Source organism: Bombyx mori, chromosome 20 (assembly GCF_030269925.1).
Source record: "Bombyx mori chromosome 20, ASM3026992v2".
Classification (NCBI taxonomy): Eukaryota; Metazoa; Arthropoda; class Insecta; order Lepidoptera; family Bombycidae; genus Bombyx; species Bombyx mori.
In genome coordinates this window covers 11423551-11443190 of record NC_085126.1, presented here as the reverse complement: position 1 = coordinate 11443190, position 19640 = coordinate 11423551, and the positions used below count along the sequence as shown (strand labels likewise).

The 19640-nt window shown below is 46.6% G+C and overlaps 1 protein-coding gene across 1 annotated transcript in view; it reads right to left on the bottom strand.

Moving 5' to 3' along the window:
• Positions 1–19640, bottom strand: part of LOC101738210 (rhophilin-2) — a 138072-nt gene that overhangs the window by 101303 nt on the left and 17129 nt on the right. The window lies entirely within an intron of this gene.

Genomic DNA, 19640 nt, shown 5'->3' with positions numbered 1-19640 from the left:
CTCGTCCGCCTCTGTAGCCGTATCTAAGCAATAAAAAAAAAAGAATATAGTTTTTTTTATTATCATCACATTACTTCCAGCGCCCAGAATGCTTTACAGTTTCCGTGGTCGCGGTTGACTAAGGTATTTATTGCCATTACAAAAACGTGCTTAGCTCACAGAGTTTCTGGCCGGTTCTTCTCACTGGGTCGCGATTCCGATCCGGTGGTAGACTCAGCGAAGCATTGCTCTTGATAGGACTAGTGTTAGCAAATTGTCTAATTACGGCAACAAAAAAAAGGGTTCTCTAAACACCACTGGGATTGGTTCGATCAAAATTAATTGATTTTTCATCCCACAGTCATTACTTGCTTGCGACATCTCACACAGTTGACTTCTTTGCAATAATGCAGAAGAAAAGTGTATCGTTATTGCGTCGAATGCGTGACAGTGGCAACAGTCTTCTGAGCATCATATCGAGGGACTTCTGGTAAATAGCCTTTGCACTAGGCATTTGGGGAAAGACTTAAAAAAATTATAAACAGCTAGATACGAATGTTAATATTTAGGTTTTTAAGTTATTGTTACGCCGGTAAGAGTAACGCCGTCTATCGCCGAATATCCGAAAAGAATACCAATGGAACTCGTAACATCGAGGAGGCTCGAGAAGTATAACGTCATCTATGGTCAGATAGCGGAAACACACATCGAAGGTACTCGACTTGCCCAGAATGTTCTCGATAAATCTAGGGATGTGTTATCGACTATAAAAGCGTTGCAGAGATGGCACGCAGTTAGTCAGTAATCAGAACTACACGAAGCGAAACAGCGAACGGATCACCTGAAGCGAAGCGAAAGAAGCGAATTGAGAGTTTTAAAGTGCTCGTTAAGTGTTCTAAGTGTTAATACAGTCCTAAATGGCACTTCGGTAGAATTTTTATTTATCCCGAACCTTGCACGTAACATTACTAACATAGATTTATAAGTAATACTAACAAAATGTATGGTTTTAACTCAAAAAAAAGCGTACATACATTGGGTAAAAAATAAAAATTACTTATTGCGGCTCTGTTGAATGCTGAATGAATTTCATTACGGTTAACACTCGAGATATTACTGTTATCAGTTCGTGTGATTAGACTATCTCGCCACTCAGCGTTCCTCAACAAACCATTGACCGATATCTGACGAGATTTAATGTTTACTCGTTAATATGACAGTTGGCCGTAATAAATTTGTTGAAATGATTATGTCGCTTGGTAGAATTATTACCATATCGAGAGGTGAAAGACTATTTGGTTGTAAGCGACATGGCCTAAAGGATAAGAAGTCCGATGCATTCGTATGTAGCGATGCACCGGTGTTCGAATCTCGCAGGCGGGTGCCAATTTTTGTAATGAAATACGTACTTAACAAATGTTCACGATTGACTTCCATAGTGAAGGAGTAACATCGTGTAATAAAAATCAAACCGGCAAAATTGTAATTTGCGTAACTACTGGTGGTAGGACATATTGAGTCCGCACGAGTAGGTATCGCGACCCTGCCTATTTCTGCCGTGAAGCAGTATTGTGTTTCGGTTTGAAGGTTGGGGCAGCCGTTGCAACTATCGCGCGAGGCCATTGCTGGCGCACGAGCGCCCCGCGCCTATGTCATCGTCACGTGGAACAGTGGCGGCACCAGCGCCTTCAAAAGCCACAGTGACCAAAGTGGGTGCAGCACCCGCGACGCGCGCTTTGGCTAACTTGGCCGCACCGGTCAAGTCTGCTAGCAGGCGAGTGCATGCTCAGCCCGCAAGGCCGCCGACCGCCGCTCCTGCCCCACTCCAGCCAGCAAAAGCGGGGTCTGGAAGGAGTCGCGCTAAGCAGAAGAAGGGCCTGAACGCCGCCAAGCAGGCGCAGACCCCCCAGCCCCGTCCGCTACCATCCGCCCCGTCCAACATGAACGAGGCGTGGACCACAGTGGTGAGGCGGGGTGGAAGGAAAACACAAACCTCGCTTGACCCTCGGCCCGTCCTTGTGGCCGCCGCTCCCCAGACTATGGGTCGAGAGGCAGCTAGGACAAAAAAGAAAGGGCGGAAGTCAAGGAAACCGCGCGCCCCACGGTCGGCGGCAGTAGTTTTAGAGCTGCTGCCGGCTGCGAAGGAAAAAGGCTTCACTTACGGGGAGGTGATGGCCCGGGCGCGCTGTAGCGTTGATGTAGACGCTATAGGCGTAGAGGGTGGCATCCGAGTCCGGCACACAGCTAACGGGGCTCGGCTGCTTGAATGTCCCGGTGCCGACTCCGGCGCGGCTGCAGACAGACTGGCGGCCCGGCTTCGCGAAGTCCTGCCGGACCCGGAAGTCGTGCGAATCGAGAGGCCCGTCAAGATGGCAGAGATTAAGGTGACGGGCCTGGATGAGTGCGCTACTCAGATGGAAGTGGCCGCCGCTATTGCATCGCAGGGCAACTGCGCCCTCGCACAAGTGAAGGTGGGAGAGCTCCGGAGTTGTTACTCTGGGGCTTTCACCGTGTGGGCGCGTTGCCCCGTGCAGGCGGCCACCCTGTTGGCCACGCCTCCACAAGGTCGGCCTGCCGACTCGCCGGGGAGGCTGCGCGTGGGTTGGGTGATAGCCCACGTGCAGCTGCAGGAGGCACGTCCATGGCGATGCCTCCGGTGCTTTGGCACCGGGCACGGCCTCGCCAAGTGCCCGTCGGCTGTGGATCGCAGCGGACTTTGCTTCCGTTGCTGTCAGCCCGGACACAAGGCAGCCTCCTGCACCGCTGCAACACCGCACTGCGTGTTGTGTGATGCAGCGAAACGGCGGGCCGATCATCGGGCCGGGGGTCCGGCCTGTCTTTCCGCACCCTCCTCCACAAAGAGGAGGCGTGGCGGGAAAAAGAAGAAAAAGTCAGAGGAAGAGCCGGCTGCGTGTGAAACAGCCGGCCCGTCAGTTCCCGCCGCGGCCGTCGGGCCGCAAGGCGGGACGGAAGACGAGGGAGCGATGGACGTGATACCTCAATAATGGATCACGTCCATCGCTTCCTTCAAGCGAACGTGAACCACTCCGCCAGGGCGCAGGATCTCCTCGTCCATACCATGGCGGAGTGGTTCATCGACATCGCGATCGTCGCGGAGCCATACTTCGTACCTTCCGACCGGGAGGACTCCTGGGCCGGAGATGTCGATGGCTCCGTGGCGATCGTGATGCGACAGTCGGCGGCGTTACCCCCCCTTGGAATGGTGGCCAGGGGATCTGGGTACGTCGTAGTTAGGGTCGACGAAACCGTCGTGATCGGGGTGTACTTCTCTCCGAACAGGAGTCTCGCCGAGTTCGAGCAGTTCCTGGGTGGGCTCGAGGCGTTGGTTCATCGCTTCGAGTCTCGCCCAGTGATACTAGCGGGGGACCTCAACGCTAAATGTACGGCGTGGGGATCCCCCCGCACGGACTGGCGTGGCGAATTCCTGTCGGAGTGGGCTTTCGCGACCGGCCTCTGTCTCCTAAACAGAGGTTCGGTCGCGACCTGCGTGCGGTGGAACGGGGAATCACACGTGGACGTATCGTTCGCGTCTCCGTCCGCCGCGCGCCGTGTCTGTGGTTGGCGTGTCCTCGAGGGGGCGGAGACGCTCTCGGATCATCGGTTCGTCCGATTTGAGCTCTCCGTTTCCACCTCGTTGAACGCGCCGGCCGAAGACGCCCGCGGCGAGGAGGAGCTCCCGCGTAGTGCTCCCCGATCATTCCCGCGATGGGCACTGAAGCGCCTGAACAAGGTGCTTGCGGTGGAGGCGGCCACAGTGGCCGCGTGGGCGCCGATGCCCGCGCGTCTAGTGGACGTGGAGTTGGAGGCCGAATGGTTCCGGGGTACGATGCGTCGCGTCTGCGATGCTGCGATGCCCCGGGTCAGCGGTCGCGCTCCGCGTGGCGGTGCGTACTGGTGGACGCCCGAGATCGCGCTCCTCCGAGAGGAGTGCGTGCGGGCGCGCCGCCGAAGCGCCCGCCACCGCCGTCGCCGCCTTCGCGATGCGGACTTCGCGGAGGTGGCGACCCGCCTGCATGCCGACTGCCGTCAGAAGCAGGAGGCACTGCGGCGGGCCATCGGCGAGGCCAAGTCTCAGAGCATGAAGACGCTCCTGGAGACGCTTGACCAAGATCCTTGGGGGCGCCCGTACCAAACGGTCCGCAAGAAATTGCGGCCGTGGGCGCTCCCGGTGACGGAACGTCTCCAGCCTCAGCAGCTGCGGGAGATTGTCTCCGGGCTGTTCCCGCGGATGGAGAGGGGCTTCGAGCCCCCTTCCATGGGCGCGCCACCACGCAGTAGCGTGAGCGGTGATGCCCCTGCTGAGGTGGTCCCTCCGAGCATCTCGGAGGAGGAGATTCGTGCGGCCGTGTCGAGGATGCGGAGGAAGGACGCGGCCCCCGGCCCTGACGGTGTTCACGGCCGGGTCTGGGATTTGGCCTTCGGTGCCCTTGGGGACCGACTCGTGCGGCTCTATGAAGCCTGCCTCGAGTCGGGACGGTTTCCGAAGCAGTGGAAGACGGGCAGACTTGTTCTGCTAAGGAAGGAGGGACGCCCCGCGGACTCACCTGCGGGATATCGTCCCATCGTGCTGCTGGACGAGGCTGGAAAATTGCTCGAGCGGGTGGTGGCCGCCCGCATCGTCCAGCATCTGACGGGGGTGGGTCCCGATCTGTCAGCGGAGCAGTTCGGATTCAGGGAGGGCCGCTCGACCATCGACGCGGTGATGCGCGTGCGTGCCCTCTCTGATGAGGCTGTCGGCCAGGGCGGGGTTGCACTGGCGGTGTCCCTTGACATCGCCAACGCGTTCAACACCTTGCCCTGGTCGGTGATCGCAGGGGCGCTGGAGTATCACGGTGTCCCTGCGTATCTCCGTCGGCTGATCGGGTCCTACCTCGAGGACAGGTCGGTCGTGTGCACCGGGCACGGTGGGGCGGTGCTCCGCTTCCCCGTCCAGCGCGGTGTTCCACAGGGGTCGGTCCTTGGCCCTCTCTTGTGGAACATCGGCTACGACTGGGTCCTGCGTAGCGCCCTAAGTGCTCCTCTTCCGGGTCTGAGCGTAGTTTGTTACGCGGACGACACTTTGGTCGTGGCCCGGGGGAGGGACTTGCGAGAGTCTGCCCGTCTTTCCTGTGCGGGGGTGGCCTTCGTCATCGGCAGGATCCGAAGGCTGGGTCTGGAGGTGGCGCTCGATAAATCCCAGGCCCTGTTGTTTCACGGGGCCCGGAGAGCGCCGCCTCAGGGGGCCCACCTCGTGATCGGAGGCGTTCGCGTCGAGATCGAGGCAACCGGGTTGCGGTACCTCGGTCTCGTACTGGACGGTCGTTGGAGCTTCCGCGCTCACTTTGAAAGATTAGGTCCCCGACTGATGGCGGCTGCCGGCTCGCTGAGTCGGCTGTTGCCGAACGTCGGGGGGCCTGACTTGGTGGTGCGCCGCCTCTACACGGGGGTGGTGCGGTCGATGGCACTGTACGGGGCTCCCGTGTGGTGCCACGCCCTGACCCGCGACAACGTTGCGGCGTTGCGACGTCCGCAGCGCGCGATTGCGGTCAGGGCGGTTCGTGGATACCGCACCGTCTCGTTTGAGGCGGCGTGCGTGCTAGCTGGGACGCCTCCCTGGGACCTGGAAGCGGAGGCGCTCGCTGCGGATTACGCGTGGCGATGCGATCTCCGCTCCAGGGGGGAGCCGCGTCCCGGGGCGGCGGAAGTTCGAGCGCGGAAGCTTCAATCTCGGCGTGCCGTGCTCGAGGCGTGGTCTCGCCGCCTGGCGGACCCCGCCTACGGGCGACGGACCGTCGAGGCGATCCGCCCGGTCCTCTCGGAATGGGTGAATCGCGACCGAGGACGTCTCACCTTCCGGGCGACACAGGTGCTCACGGGACACGGCTGTTTCGGTCGCTACCTGCACCTCGTCGCCCGGAGGGAGCCGACGCCGAAGTGCCACCACTGCAGTGGCTGCAACGAGGACACGGCGGAGCACACGCTCGCGTACTGCCCCGCTTTCGTGGAGCAGCGCCGCGTCCTCGTTGCAAATATAGGACCGGACTTGTCGCTTCCGACCGTCGTGGCTACGATGCTCGGCAGCGACGAGTCCTGGCAGGCGATGCTCGACTTCTGCGAGTCCACCATCTCGCAGAAGGAGGCGGCGGAACGGGAGAGGGAGAGCTCTTCTTCCCTCTCGGCGCCGTGCCGCCGCCGTCGAGCCGGGGTTCGGAGGAGGGCGTTTGTCCAGCTCCAGCCCCTATGAGGAGGCAGTCTCCTCCCGGTGATGGTCACGGGGCGACCTAAGGGGGTTGAGGCTGCGCCGCACGCTACCGTCACTCTAGCGCGCTGGCACCAGGAGGACGGGACGGCGCGTCGGCGGCTGCGGACTGCGATGCGGTCCGCATTTTCGTCGTCGCTGTCGTCGCCGAACATACTGTTGAAGAGCAACCCGGTCGGCGGTGTATCGCGTTCCGACCCGGCAGGCTGGTTCTGGCCCAGCGGGGTATCCCGGAACACCAGCGGCACCGCCCGGGCGGCCTGGTAGGGCCGCCGTACCGCGGAGACCGACGTCGTTGGTCGTCGACTATCGCCTCGACGACCCGTCGGTCGGGCGTCCTCGGGGTGGCGCCGCGTGTCTGGTTGTAGTGTTGACCGCGGGAACCCCCCTACTCTGAACGGGTTCTGACCCCGGACGGAGATCGGACGTCGGGTGTAAGAGTGCAGGGGAGTCGTTTAGTGGGTGGGCCCTAAAATCCTTGGGCCCGCGATCTGCTCTCAACACCTGCAGATCGTTGAGTCTCACATACCCCGCGCGCCCCCTAGGCGCGGGGACCTCGTAGGAGGTTCGGCCCCCGGCCCGAAAAAAAAAAAAAAAAAAAAAAAAAAAAAAAAGCCGTTGCAACTATACTGAGACTTAGAACTTATGTCTCGAGTAAGGTAGCGGCATTTACGTTGTAGATGTCTATGGGTTCCAGTAACTACTTAACAACCGGTGGGCCGTGAGCTCGTCCACCCTTCTAAGCAATAAAAAAAGAGGTCCGTTTTATTTGTTGAAAGTATCAACAAATCGCACGCACAAACGCTCCACTATCAAGACTTCAGTGCACGTTGGCATCCACACAGACGAGGATCGGCAGAAATGGCGCAGGATAATACAGGAGAAAGTTATTAGAGGAGGCCACGAGCCTCAGCATTGAGGATTATCGACTCAAGGAGGAGGATCAACGAACCGATTATTTTAATTGAATTTCAATAAAGCTGACTTTTTTATATTGCTTAGGTGAGTGGACGAGCTCATAGCCCACGTGGTGTTAAGCGGTTACTGGAGCCCATAGACATCTACAGCGTAAATGCGCCACCCACCTTGAGATATAAGTTCTAAGGTCTCAGTATAGTTGCAACGGCTGCCCCAACCTTCAAACCGAAACGCATTACTGCTTCACGGCAGAAATAGGCAGGGTGGTGGTACCTACCCGTGCGGACTCACAAGAGGTCCTACCACCAGTATAACCCAAATAAGCCTTACCAGATAGCCTTACCGTAGATATCGTTGGCTGCACTATTGTTTAGTATTTGTATGCACATATTATAAGTCTTAGTTATGGCAGCACGTAATGTAAGTCGTAAATAGGAGGATAATGTAGGTATATGCATTTGATGGGCGGAAAATCATGACAGACATCACCTTATAAACTAATTGCTAGTTTTATCAATCATATAAGAATTACTTGTAAACTATGTTAGTAACTTAAAAAATCTAACACATAACTATCATTATCTATACTAATATATAAATCTACAGTGGTTTTTACGGATGTTCCGTTATAACTACTGAACCATGCATCCGATTAACTAGAAACTTGGTATCCACGTAGAAAATACATGTACTTAATGGATAGGCTAATATTTATATGAGTGTTGGACTCCCTACACCAGTTGCGGGGGCGTTAATGATGAAAAATAATGATAATCTTTGTGGGGGTGAGAAATAATAATGTTATTTTTAAATGCCCAGCGAAGCGGACACGGGTAAGGCTAGTAGTCTTATAATTACGAAGAAAACAAAAACTCAAGCGTCCTTTTATAAGACACAGGAATATCTGTCGAAAGTATTTCGAAAGACGAATCCTTTTTTAGAGCTCGAAGGCTCACCTTCCTCGAGTTGAAGGAAGTGGCCGAATCTGTACAAGGAAGACCAGATCACGAGGTCACCGGACGTAGCGCTGTGACTAAACAAGGAAACGCAGCCGCCGTGATGATTACCAAAAAAAATCTTAGTTAGTCTTAGTCAGGAATGTCTATTGGCTTTAATAATGTGTCTCTTACTTCGGGCCTTTCCACAAACCCCTCCTCTACCACTGTTTCTGCTACCGTTAGGTATTACTCTTTTCCATTTCTGCCATAAGATTTTTTACTGCTTGCGATTGGTAGACGAGCTCTCGACCTGGTGTTTTTTTTATTGCCTAGATGTGTGGACGAGCTCACAGCCCACCTCATGTTAAGTGGTTACTGGAGTCCATAGACATCTACAACGTAAATGCGCCACCCACCTTGAGATATAAGTTCTAAGGTCTCAGTATAGTTACAACGGCTGCCCCACCCTCCAAACCGAAACGCATTACTGCTTCACGGCAGAAATAGGCAGGGTGGTGGTACCTACCCGCTCGGACTCACAAGATGTCCTACCACTAGTAATGTATGTTTTTTTATGATTTTTTTGGAAGGTCCTCCTGATGTTACATGAATACTGAAGGTCGTGGTAATGAGAAACCCTCTACCCATCTTGGGACATGAGGTGGAAATCTAAGCTGTATTATATAAAGCCCTTCAAACAGAACCGCATGAATGCTTTGAGCAGAAATACGCATAAGGGCCTGTCTATGTAACCTAATCTTTCAAGGTGATTTTCAATGACTTCCGATTACCTTGAATATTTGCACACGTCTCAAGGACTGACGGCACTACAATATTGTTATTAGTTTTGTTTGGGCACATCCTGACCGAACAGGACTGTTTACTTTGATTTTCATGTATATATTAATACGTGTAGCAACAACTTTGTATCCCTTTTTAGAAAAATTGCGCGGACGGAGGATTATGAAATTTTCCACACTTATAGAGAATATAGAGAAGTAGTGCAGAATGCAAATATTCTTTTTTAATTAAGTATGCATTAATAAAACATTAAATCAATAAATAAAACATTAAACACACTACGATGTATTTGACACACACACGCATACATGCATACTATTTGTTTATTGTCAAACTTTTCATATTGCTTATAGTCTGTGGTCAAATTGAGAATAGTTTAAATATTGTTTGTCTTTATTCATATTTTTCCTAAAGTGTAGTCTTGGCGAAATCTGTGATTATATAATTTGACAATAGAATCAGGATAATGTTGAAACTTATAATTTTAAAAAATATAGTCGAATTTCGACTACTGCGGGACCACTAGTTATTATTAAAGCGTGCTTTTCCTGATTCTCGATTCACACGTCACGCTCGTGGCCACACATCGTGGGCTAGATGCCGGAATCCGCCCGGGAAACTAATGTTCTTGATATTACAAACTTAACAAGTGATCTGGACGCACAACACAGTTCTTAAGTTAACTGTGTTAATTTCCGCCGTGAAGCAGTAATGCGTTTCGGTTCGAAGGGTGGGGTAGCCGTTGTAACTATACTGAGATCTTAGAACTTACATCTCAAGGTGGGTGGCGCGTTTACGTTGTAGATGTCTATGGGCTCCAGTAACTACTTAATACCAGGTGGGCTGTGAGCTCGTCCATCCATCTAAGCAATAAAAAAAAAAAAAACACTATTGAAATACGTACTTAACAAATGTTCACGATTGACTTCCACGGTGAAGGAATAACATCGTGTAATAAAAACCAAACCCGCAAAATTATTTATAATTTGCGTAATTACTGGTGGAAGGACCTCTTGTGAGTACGCACGCGTAGGTACCACCGCCCTGCCTATTTCTGCCGTGAAGCAAGAATGTGTTTCGGTTTGAAAGGTGGGACAGCCGTTGTAACTACCTATACTAAGACCTTAGAACTTACATCTCAAGGTGGGTGGCGCGTTTACGTTGTAGATGTCTATGGGATCCAGTAACCACTTAACACCAGGTGGGTTGTGAGCTCGTCTAGCCATCTAAGGAAAAAAAAACTTAATAACAGAGGAGAATGCGGTCTATATGACATTTATTTCATTCTACCCTCAGCGAGACTGGCAACATCTAGAAGCCTGCTTCTCATTGAATAGTTTCCTTAAATATCAAGCGTATTATCTATGAATAGTTTTGATCATTATCCTGATCCGACCTAGACTGTGTACACTTTTACAACGCCTCTCTCGTAGAGCAATTTTGCTCATCATCCGGATTCCACAGATGTACTTTTTGGTAAGTACCGCAGCCGCGTCTTTGTGTGATAACCCTGATAACTCAACTAATGATAATATTACTTAGTGTTTTGCGCGCTATGACGACCACTGCTTCATCAAATGTAACGACAGAGCCGGTAGAAGTTATGACAAAAAGGCGTAAACTTCGCGTTTAGCGGATTAGTCAGGGACGTAATCTGAGGACTTAACGTGCAATACGCGAAACGAGGGATATTGGAGACGAACGCGACATTTACAGCGAAAATACAAGACATTTAAACCGTCTTTTCGAAGGTTTCGGTTGTCAAGAACCAGTCGCCAAAACGACCCAAAATAAAAATAACAAATCAAATTTCGTTATACATGTCCACAATAATATTATGAGTGTGAATTTGCGTTAGTTTGCCCTTATTACCAAACGAAATAATGAATTAATGTGTTCCGCACTCCACTGGGGCGGAGGCCGGGTCACGTCGGAGTCGACCCGACTAAAACCTCCTGTGGCCCAACAACCCACGTCCGAACCTCGCATGAGACAGAACTGATGAAAAGACAAAGAGGGGGAAAGTGAAGCGTTTAGTGCGAAACACATCTCTCCCATCACCCTCCCTCTGGGGACGCCGGACCGGCGGTCGACCACGGTCGCCACGACCACCAGCCCTCTCGGTCGACAGCCTATTTATTTCCTACATAGGCTACTTTTTCCCGAAATAACATCTCATTACTGCAGGAAAATACACTGTCACTTGTGGTTGACCACGCGAGCTAATCCGCGGATTACAGTTACTTTGATTATAAGATCATATTCATTATATAATGAATCATAATCTTTGGAATCTGTGAGTCATTCAGATTTCTTAGAAACAAGATGAATTCTTTGCTTTATCTAACTTGATTAAAATTCGTTAATTAGTAATCATTATCCACCAAAAAAAATCAAAGCCACTGAGTCCACTATTGTTCATTTATTTTAAAAAAAAACTTTTCAATCCGTTTCTTGATTTTGACGTGAAAGAAGGACAAACAAGCAAACAATCTTTCACATTTATAATATTACATAGTATGGATTTTAGGCAGTTTGTGTTCCTTTAAAATGTGATTAAGAAAAAAACATGTATTTATTAACCAAGTCATGTCGTACCATATTTAGCTTTCAATGGCATTGTGACATTTATACATACTACTTGTTTAAAGTCACTTGCTTGCTTGGAGTAGCTTTGCCACCCTCGGACACAGCCCACTGAGTTTCTCGCCGGATCTTGTCAGGGAATCGTAATTCCGATCCGGTGGTAGATTTTTTTTATGATAGAAGTATTAGTGGTGGTCCGGAGACCTTTCCAGTTTCACCAGGACAGGTGCGCGAGCAAACGCCCAGCCAAGAGTGGTGGGATTTCCTTACAGCCGTCCGAGCGCCTCCGGAGTAGATCTAACAACTCAAGAGCAGCTGCTTCGCGAATGAATCTACTACCGGATCGGAATCGCGACCCGCTGAGAAGATCCGGCGAGAAACTCAGCGAGCTGATGTATGGGTTAGGTAACAGGTAGATTCTGCGACGCACTGCTCTTGCTAGGGCTAGTGTTAGCAAGGACTTCAGGTTAGAGCCCCGTGCGCTCACCTATCCGTCCGGGCATAACTGGAATAGCCTTTTGGGCTACCGGCAAATAGTAGGGAAAAAAACTGAAATCCCTTTTTACGCTCTCTACCAATTAGTTGATTTTTTTTATTGCTTAGATGGATGACGAGCTCCACCCACCTGGTGTTAAGTGGTTACTGGAGCCCATAGACATCTACAAAGTAAATGCGCCACCCACTTTGAGATATAAGTTCTAAGGTCTCAGTATAGTTACAACGGCTGCCTCACTCTTCAAACCGAATCGCATTACTGCTTCACGGCAGAAATAGGCAGGGTGGTGGTACCTACCCGTACGGACTCACAAGAGGTCCTACCACCATATATTATGTAATTCTGTTATTATGTAACGTATGTACTTATAAATTTCAGAATGCCTAAAGATTTCTCGCCCGGTTACGCTGGCACAATCTCCTAGGTTTCCTGAATAGGTAGGGAAAAAAAAGTAGCTGTATAGCACCTACTAACACACGATTCAGCTAATACCTACAAAGAATGGTATCATTCAAATTCAATTAGCCATAGCCTTCAACTGGAGCCCGACCTCGTGTAGGAACGCCCGAGTATCAGAGCGTAAATATGTTGTAGGCGTTAAGTTAAATAATGCATTATGTAAATTGACTGTATTTCACGGCATCCTCCTACGCCAGGGGTTCCCAAACTTATTTTGTGTCTTGCCCACCTTAAGAATAAATTATTTCTTAACGCCCCCATTTTTTCACCTACTTAAAAACCACAATAACTTCAAATGAAATTACTTATTGCGAGCTGTATTCGTGGAGATTAAACATTCATTCATAAAACAGGACAGATATATGAACTACGCGGAGAGAAACATCGAACCGAGTTAATTTGAGCAATATCTTAATTAATATTAGTTGGTGTTCACAAGTTATAGCCGAGAGTCCTAAATGAAATTACAAATCGCCTACCAAGCCTCTGAGCTACACAACTCCCTCATTTTTTTCTGGGTCTCTTACCGCCCTCCCCTTTAGGGTTGCAACGCCGACAAGGGGGCGTTATCGCCCATTTTGGGAAAGGCTGTTGTATACGAACAACGTCTGCTTAAAATTACCATCCCTGTTCTGGTTGGGAACGGAAAGAAATTAGAGATCGGGGTGAGGTTGAGTGGTTTCTTTTGCCGATATAAATAAATAATAAAATAATAACTAAATATGTATTTACTAACAATCACGCTACGTTAACTGGTCCCGAGCTAAGTTCGTATAGAACTTGTGTTACAGGTTCCAGATAACGGATATAAATGTAAGATTTTTATTATACACATACATATATTTAATATACATCCATAACCCTGGAAAATACATTTTATATTTATCATACAAATATTTTCCCTTGTCGGGATTCGAGCCCGCGACCCCCCTGTTTAGTGACCATGTCACTTACCACTACACCAGACGGACGTTAATTAGGATATGACTACCAGATAAGATATACGCTTATTGTTGGGTATAATTATTAGAACTACTCTCGGTGTTACTCTAATATTTCCGGAGATTCAAATACTTTAGAGTTTTCGTCGCCCCCAACGCCTGCCTAAGCTGTTATCGACTCACGTTTGAATTAGTGAGGTAGATCGATTAAACGTTCACCGGTAATTTTAGTTATTTTTTTTTGTAATAACCGGTAATTATCGGGCTTATACCGGTTTATATAAAATTTACAAACCACGGCTACTACATTATAAGACCATTTTACGAACACAAATAAGTAAAAATAGTTGAGATTTGTGTATTGGTTTTTCGAATATTTAACTGGTGATTATCGGTTAGTAAAATAACGGATTTTTCTCCGGTAATAGACACCGGTTAACATCACTAATTTCAACATTGTGGCAACTGCCGTCTAATTTTTGTAAAGTTTATAAAAAAAAGATAATGTAATAATAATGTGAAGTATTTGAAACGTTATCAACAATAGAATATAATTATTATAATGAACGCGAAATTAAATCGTTAAATTAGTTTTGATCATGACTACGACTCGCGAATACCGGTTTTTAGGTACCTAAATTTTTAGTGGCGGAAATACGTAATGCAAATAATATTATTTAATGAGTATTCTTCTAAATTGTTTAAATGACGCTTTTGAAATATTCTTTACTGCCATATTTTCTAATCAAATAACGATAAAGTCTCAACTCAAAGTTTGACTGCAACATAAATGTTTTTCTTTCTCTATCATCACAATAACGTCCACTGTGACTGAACGTATGACGTTGCATTCAATATTTAATTAACGGGAAATACGAAATCTACTATTTTAAAAATAAATATAAGGCACATCGTCCAATGAAGTAGGAAACCTATGGAAATGAAACGTCAACCAAAATTTCGTGCCACTGTGACGTCATCTGGCCACAAAACATGGCGGCTTTAGTGCTGTACAAAAGATTTCAATGTTATCAGGTTTTATCGATAAACGTTCTTGGCTCATTTTATTTTAAATATTGTTGAGTATTATTTATTTGTAGAATTTATACTTTAATGGGAAGTAAGTAGGTATATTGTTATGTGCAAATATGATATGATTTAGATGGGTGAAATCTAAGACAAGTTCGTCCTTCGAATTTGCCAAGTAAACGATATGATGATTTTTAAAAGTTGCTACACTGATTTTATAAAGTTGTCGTTTGTCGCAAAACATAAAGATATGGCGTAGTTCAAAGCCCATTTCTAGTATGCTAAATGTTATCGTATTTTGAGTACGTGTTTTTCTTAGACTATAACAATCTATTTTAATTGTTTTGCTGACTCTAAAGTCCGTAACATACTACCGCAGCGCACCCCAAGGAAGGTGCGCCGCACCATTTGAATCACTTTCGCTTGAGAGTGATTCAAATTTTAAACTTATCAAGGGACCGCGTGAAAAAAAAAAAAAAACACCTACAGAACATTTATTCATTAATTACAAACGTCATTCCTTGTGACTTCCTCTCTAAAATCACTTAATTATTAAATATTTAACAAATTTACAATAGTGTTTTACTCACTGCGGAATAAAACTATTTTATTTAAATAGTTCCGAAGAGATTTTGTCGGTAGCCTTTTTCCCGAAATATCTAAACAGAATGTCTAAATATGTTTTGATGACATATTTTAAAGTGGTATTTATGATTAGTGTCATGATCAATAGATTCCGACCGAAAAATGGATTTTTCGGCTGAGGGCTCCATAATGAATTTAAATACATATAGATAATAGTTTTAGGGCATCGACTTTCTTGAGATCCTATAAAATACGTTTTAATTATTATTTTTGTATGTTTTAAGCATGATAAATTATGAAATTTTATATAATTAATCATATTAAATCGATATCAAAGTCAATAAATAATGTACAACCCAAAACAGACGGCCGAACTGACGTGACAATGACATTTGGCGCGCTAAACATGGCGGATTTTCGGCCTCATTAGACGGAGACGGAGATATTTACGTATATTCATGTTTCATTTTATGTACGCACTGAAATACTGTTATATTGTTTTCCTGCGAGTTAAAGTGCTGAGTAAGAACGAGATAGATATATGTTTATGTATGTGCCTTCAAAATGGCTGCTATTTATATAAGCAATTGTACGTATAGAACAATATGTCGTGTCCCTACTATATAGGTCTATGACATCGTCAGATTTGGAAGTGTCTGATTAATCAAAATATTATAATTACGCGTAGGCAGAGCGAATGCTAGCGGACTTATCCATTCTGAAGGAGCTCGGTATTACAACAAGGATATCTGCTTCCAGCGCATTCTCAAGTACATACTTCGGTCACATCGCTCGTATAGACCATGATAACCTAAAGAAACTTATTGTAGTTGGTTAGGTTGACGGGAGATCTTTTTATTTTATTTCTTACATGGGTGGCCGAGCTCACAGCCCACCTGGTGTTAAGTGGTTACTGAAGCCCATAGACATCTACGACGTAAATGCGAAACCTACCTTGAGATATAAGTTCTAAGGTCTCAGTATAGTTACAACGGCTGCCCCACCCTTCAAGCCGAAACGCATTACTGCTTCACGGCAGAAATAGGCAGCGGGGTGGTACCAACCCGTGCGGACTCACAGAAGGTACCACCTCCAACCTACCTGACATACCACCAATAATTCGCAAATTATAATTTTGCGGGTTTGATTTTTATTACACGATGTTATTCCTTCACCGTGGAAGTCAATCGTGAACATTTGTTAAGTAGGTATTTCATTAGAAAAATTAGTACCCGCCTTCGGGATTCGAACACGGGTGCATCACTAAATACGAATGCACCGGACGCCTTATCCTTAGGCCACGACGACATCAAACGATTACGCGGCCGCTTACCTAGCCGCTTGTCAGATTTGGTAAAGACGCTCATCGGCCTGTCAATAACCGAGGCTATAAAGACCTCTGAGGACAGAAAGATCTGGAAAATCATAGTACATCGAGTGATCAACACTTCAAGCTAGACACGACCTTCAGCAATGAAGAGACCGATTAAGAAGAAGAATAAGGCAGAGCTTATAGTGAAGTCGCTTCTGGTAACCACAAATGATTGGTGGTGGAGCGTCTTGTCAGCCCAAAGGTGTAGGTATCACCACCCTCCCTATTTCTGCCGTGAAGCAGTAATGCGTTTCGGTATGCAATGGCAGTTGTACTGTAAAATCTGAGGCTCGCTCATGTCTGATGGTCAAGATGGTCTTTACGTTGTTAATACGGGCTCTGGTATCCACTTAACACCAGGAGGACTATGAACTCGTGTACCTGTCTAAGCAATATGAAACTTCGCCGTTTTCTGTCGACAACCCTAAAAATGTTAAGCCTTGTTCGCACTAGGCGAGTATTTTAGTCGAGTACCGAGTAATTTAGTGGCTAAACTACTTGCTACTGCACAGAAATCGTTCGTATTACGGTCCAGTAGAGTACACAAGTGAATAGTGTTTTTCAAGATGAACAGGCTGCAACGCAATAGTTTTTTTTTTATTGCTTAGATGAGTGGACGAGCTAACAGCCCACCTGGTGTTAAGTGGTTACTGGAACCCATAGACAGCTACAACGTAAATGCGCCACCCACCTTGAGATATAAGTTCTAAGGTCTCAATTATAGTTACAACGGCTGCCCCACCCTTCAAACCGAAACGCATTACAGCTTCACGGCAGAAATAGGCAGGGTGGTGGTACCTACCCGTGCGGACTCACAAGAGGTCCTACCACCAGTAATTACGCAAATTATAATTTTGCGGGTTTCATTTTTATTACACGATGTTATTCCTTCACCGTGGAAATCAATCGTGAACATTTGTTGAGTACGTATTTCATTAGAAAAATTGGTACCCGCCTGCGGGATTCGAACACCGGTGCATCGCTTCAACACGAATGCACCGAACGTCTTATCCGTTAGGCCACGACGACTTCAAAAGTGAATAAACTGATTAAGCTAATCGTAATGGCTATTTTAGAAGAGGTGGATGAGGAAATTTCTGTGATTAAGAAAAATAAGTTATGTATATTTTAAATAAGACAAAACGTTATTGCATTTTGCAGTTTGGGACTTCTTCATTTCAGGCTTTTTTTATAGTCGAGTCACGTAAAGGCACGGGCATAATTGTGAACTGTCTGATTTACCATCACAGTTTATGCCAATGCAATCTTAGGAAGGATGAACCTGCTGATTAACTGAATTCTTTAAGAAGTGATTCTGGTGTGGTTGATCAGACAGATCTGTGGAAATTGGCGGTAGCATGGAGGAATTCTCTTAATTTTCGAAAGAGCTCACGGTAATTCTAGAGTTAAGTGGTTACCCACAGACCGCACAACGTTACAATAAAAATAAATAATAGTTTAAAAAACACGCTTTATATAAAATTCAACTAAAAAATAGAAAATAAATTTTAATAAATTTAAATTGAAAATAGTGTAAAATAATTAATATATTTTATTGTAAAAAAAGCGTGGGGTGCTTTTTAAGATAATATCTTATTTTGCAAATTGAATAATCTTATCAAATTAGTGTATTGTCATCGATAAACGATAAACGATAAATCTACAAAGTTTGAATGAAATCTGGCCGTTTGAAGTGGGTCAAAATCACGTCTTTTTATTTTTTTTTATTGCTTAAATGGGTGCACGAGCTCACAGCCCACATGGTGTTAAGTGGTTACTGGAGCCCATAGACATCCACAACGTAAATGCGCCACCCACCTTGAGATATAAGTTCTAAGGTCTCAGTATAGTTACAACGGCTGCCCCACCCTTCAAACCGAAACACATTACTGCTTCACGGCAGAAATAGGCAGGGCGGTGGTACCCACTCTCGCGGACTCGAGGTCCTACCACCAGTAAAAGGAGTCAGTTACAAACATACAAACATACATACAAGTGAAGCTAATATAACAGCATGTGCTTGAATTAGGTTATTCGCATTGAACTGCGGCTGATGATAATGATTGAATTGTTTTTTTTTTTTTTGTTTTTTTTTTTTTTTTTTTTTTTTTTTTTTTTTTTTTTTTTTTTTTTTTTTTTTTTTTTTTTTCTTCGCCACGTTAACTGGTCCCGTGATAAGTTCGTAAAGAACTTGTGTTACAGGTACCAGATAACGGATATAAATGTAAGATTTTTATTATACACATACATATATTTAATACATCCATAACCCTGGAAAAGACATTTATATTTATCATACAAATATCTTCCCTTGGCGGGATTCGAACCCGCGGCCCCCTTGTGTAGTGACCATGTCACTTACCACTACACCAGACGGCCGTTTAATTAAGTACATTATTCACTATTCATACCTTGGCACTCGGCATTGAACTAAATACATAATCGGTAATTACAAATAATTAGCGTTGATCATGTCTTCGTGGCCTAAACGATGATAAGACGCCGGTGTCCGAATCTCGTAGGCAGGTACCAATTTTTATAATGAGTTTTCTAGTGCTTTCCACGACAAGGGAATCATATTGTTTAATAAGAATAAAACCGGCTAAAATTAGGATTTGCGTAATTTATGTAGATTTAGACTTCAAGTTTCAGTATGGTTTTTTATTTTTTTTTATTGCTAGGTGGATGGACGAGCTCACAGCCCACCTGGTGTTAAGTGGTTACTGGAGCCCATAGACATCTACAACGTAAATGCGCCACCCACCTCGAGATATAAGTTCTAAGGTCTCAGTATAGTTACAACGGCTACCCCACCCTTCGAACCGAAACGCATTACTGCTTCACGGCGGAAATAGGCAGGGCGGTGGTACCTACCCGTGCGGACTCACAAGAGGTCCTACCACCAGTGATTACGCAAATTATAATTTTGCGGGTTTGGTTTTTATTACACGATGTTATTCCTTCACCGTGGAAGTCAATCGTGAACGTTTGTCAAGTACGTATTTCATTAGAAAAATTGGTACCCGCCTGCTGGATTCGAACACCGGTGCATCGCTTCAACACGAATGCACCGGACGTCCTATCCTTTAGGCCACGACGACTTCACATGACGGATGTCGGCATTCACGTTATGACGTCCAAAGGCTCAAGTAACCACTTAACTCCAGGTGGGCCGTGAGCTCGTCCATCAAGCTAAGGCATAAAAAAATTAGTCGCAAGTTGCTTTATGGCTGCCAAACGCCAAGTTAGAGGATCTGTCTCTATGATTGGTGGTTCC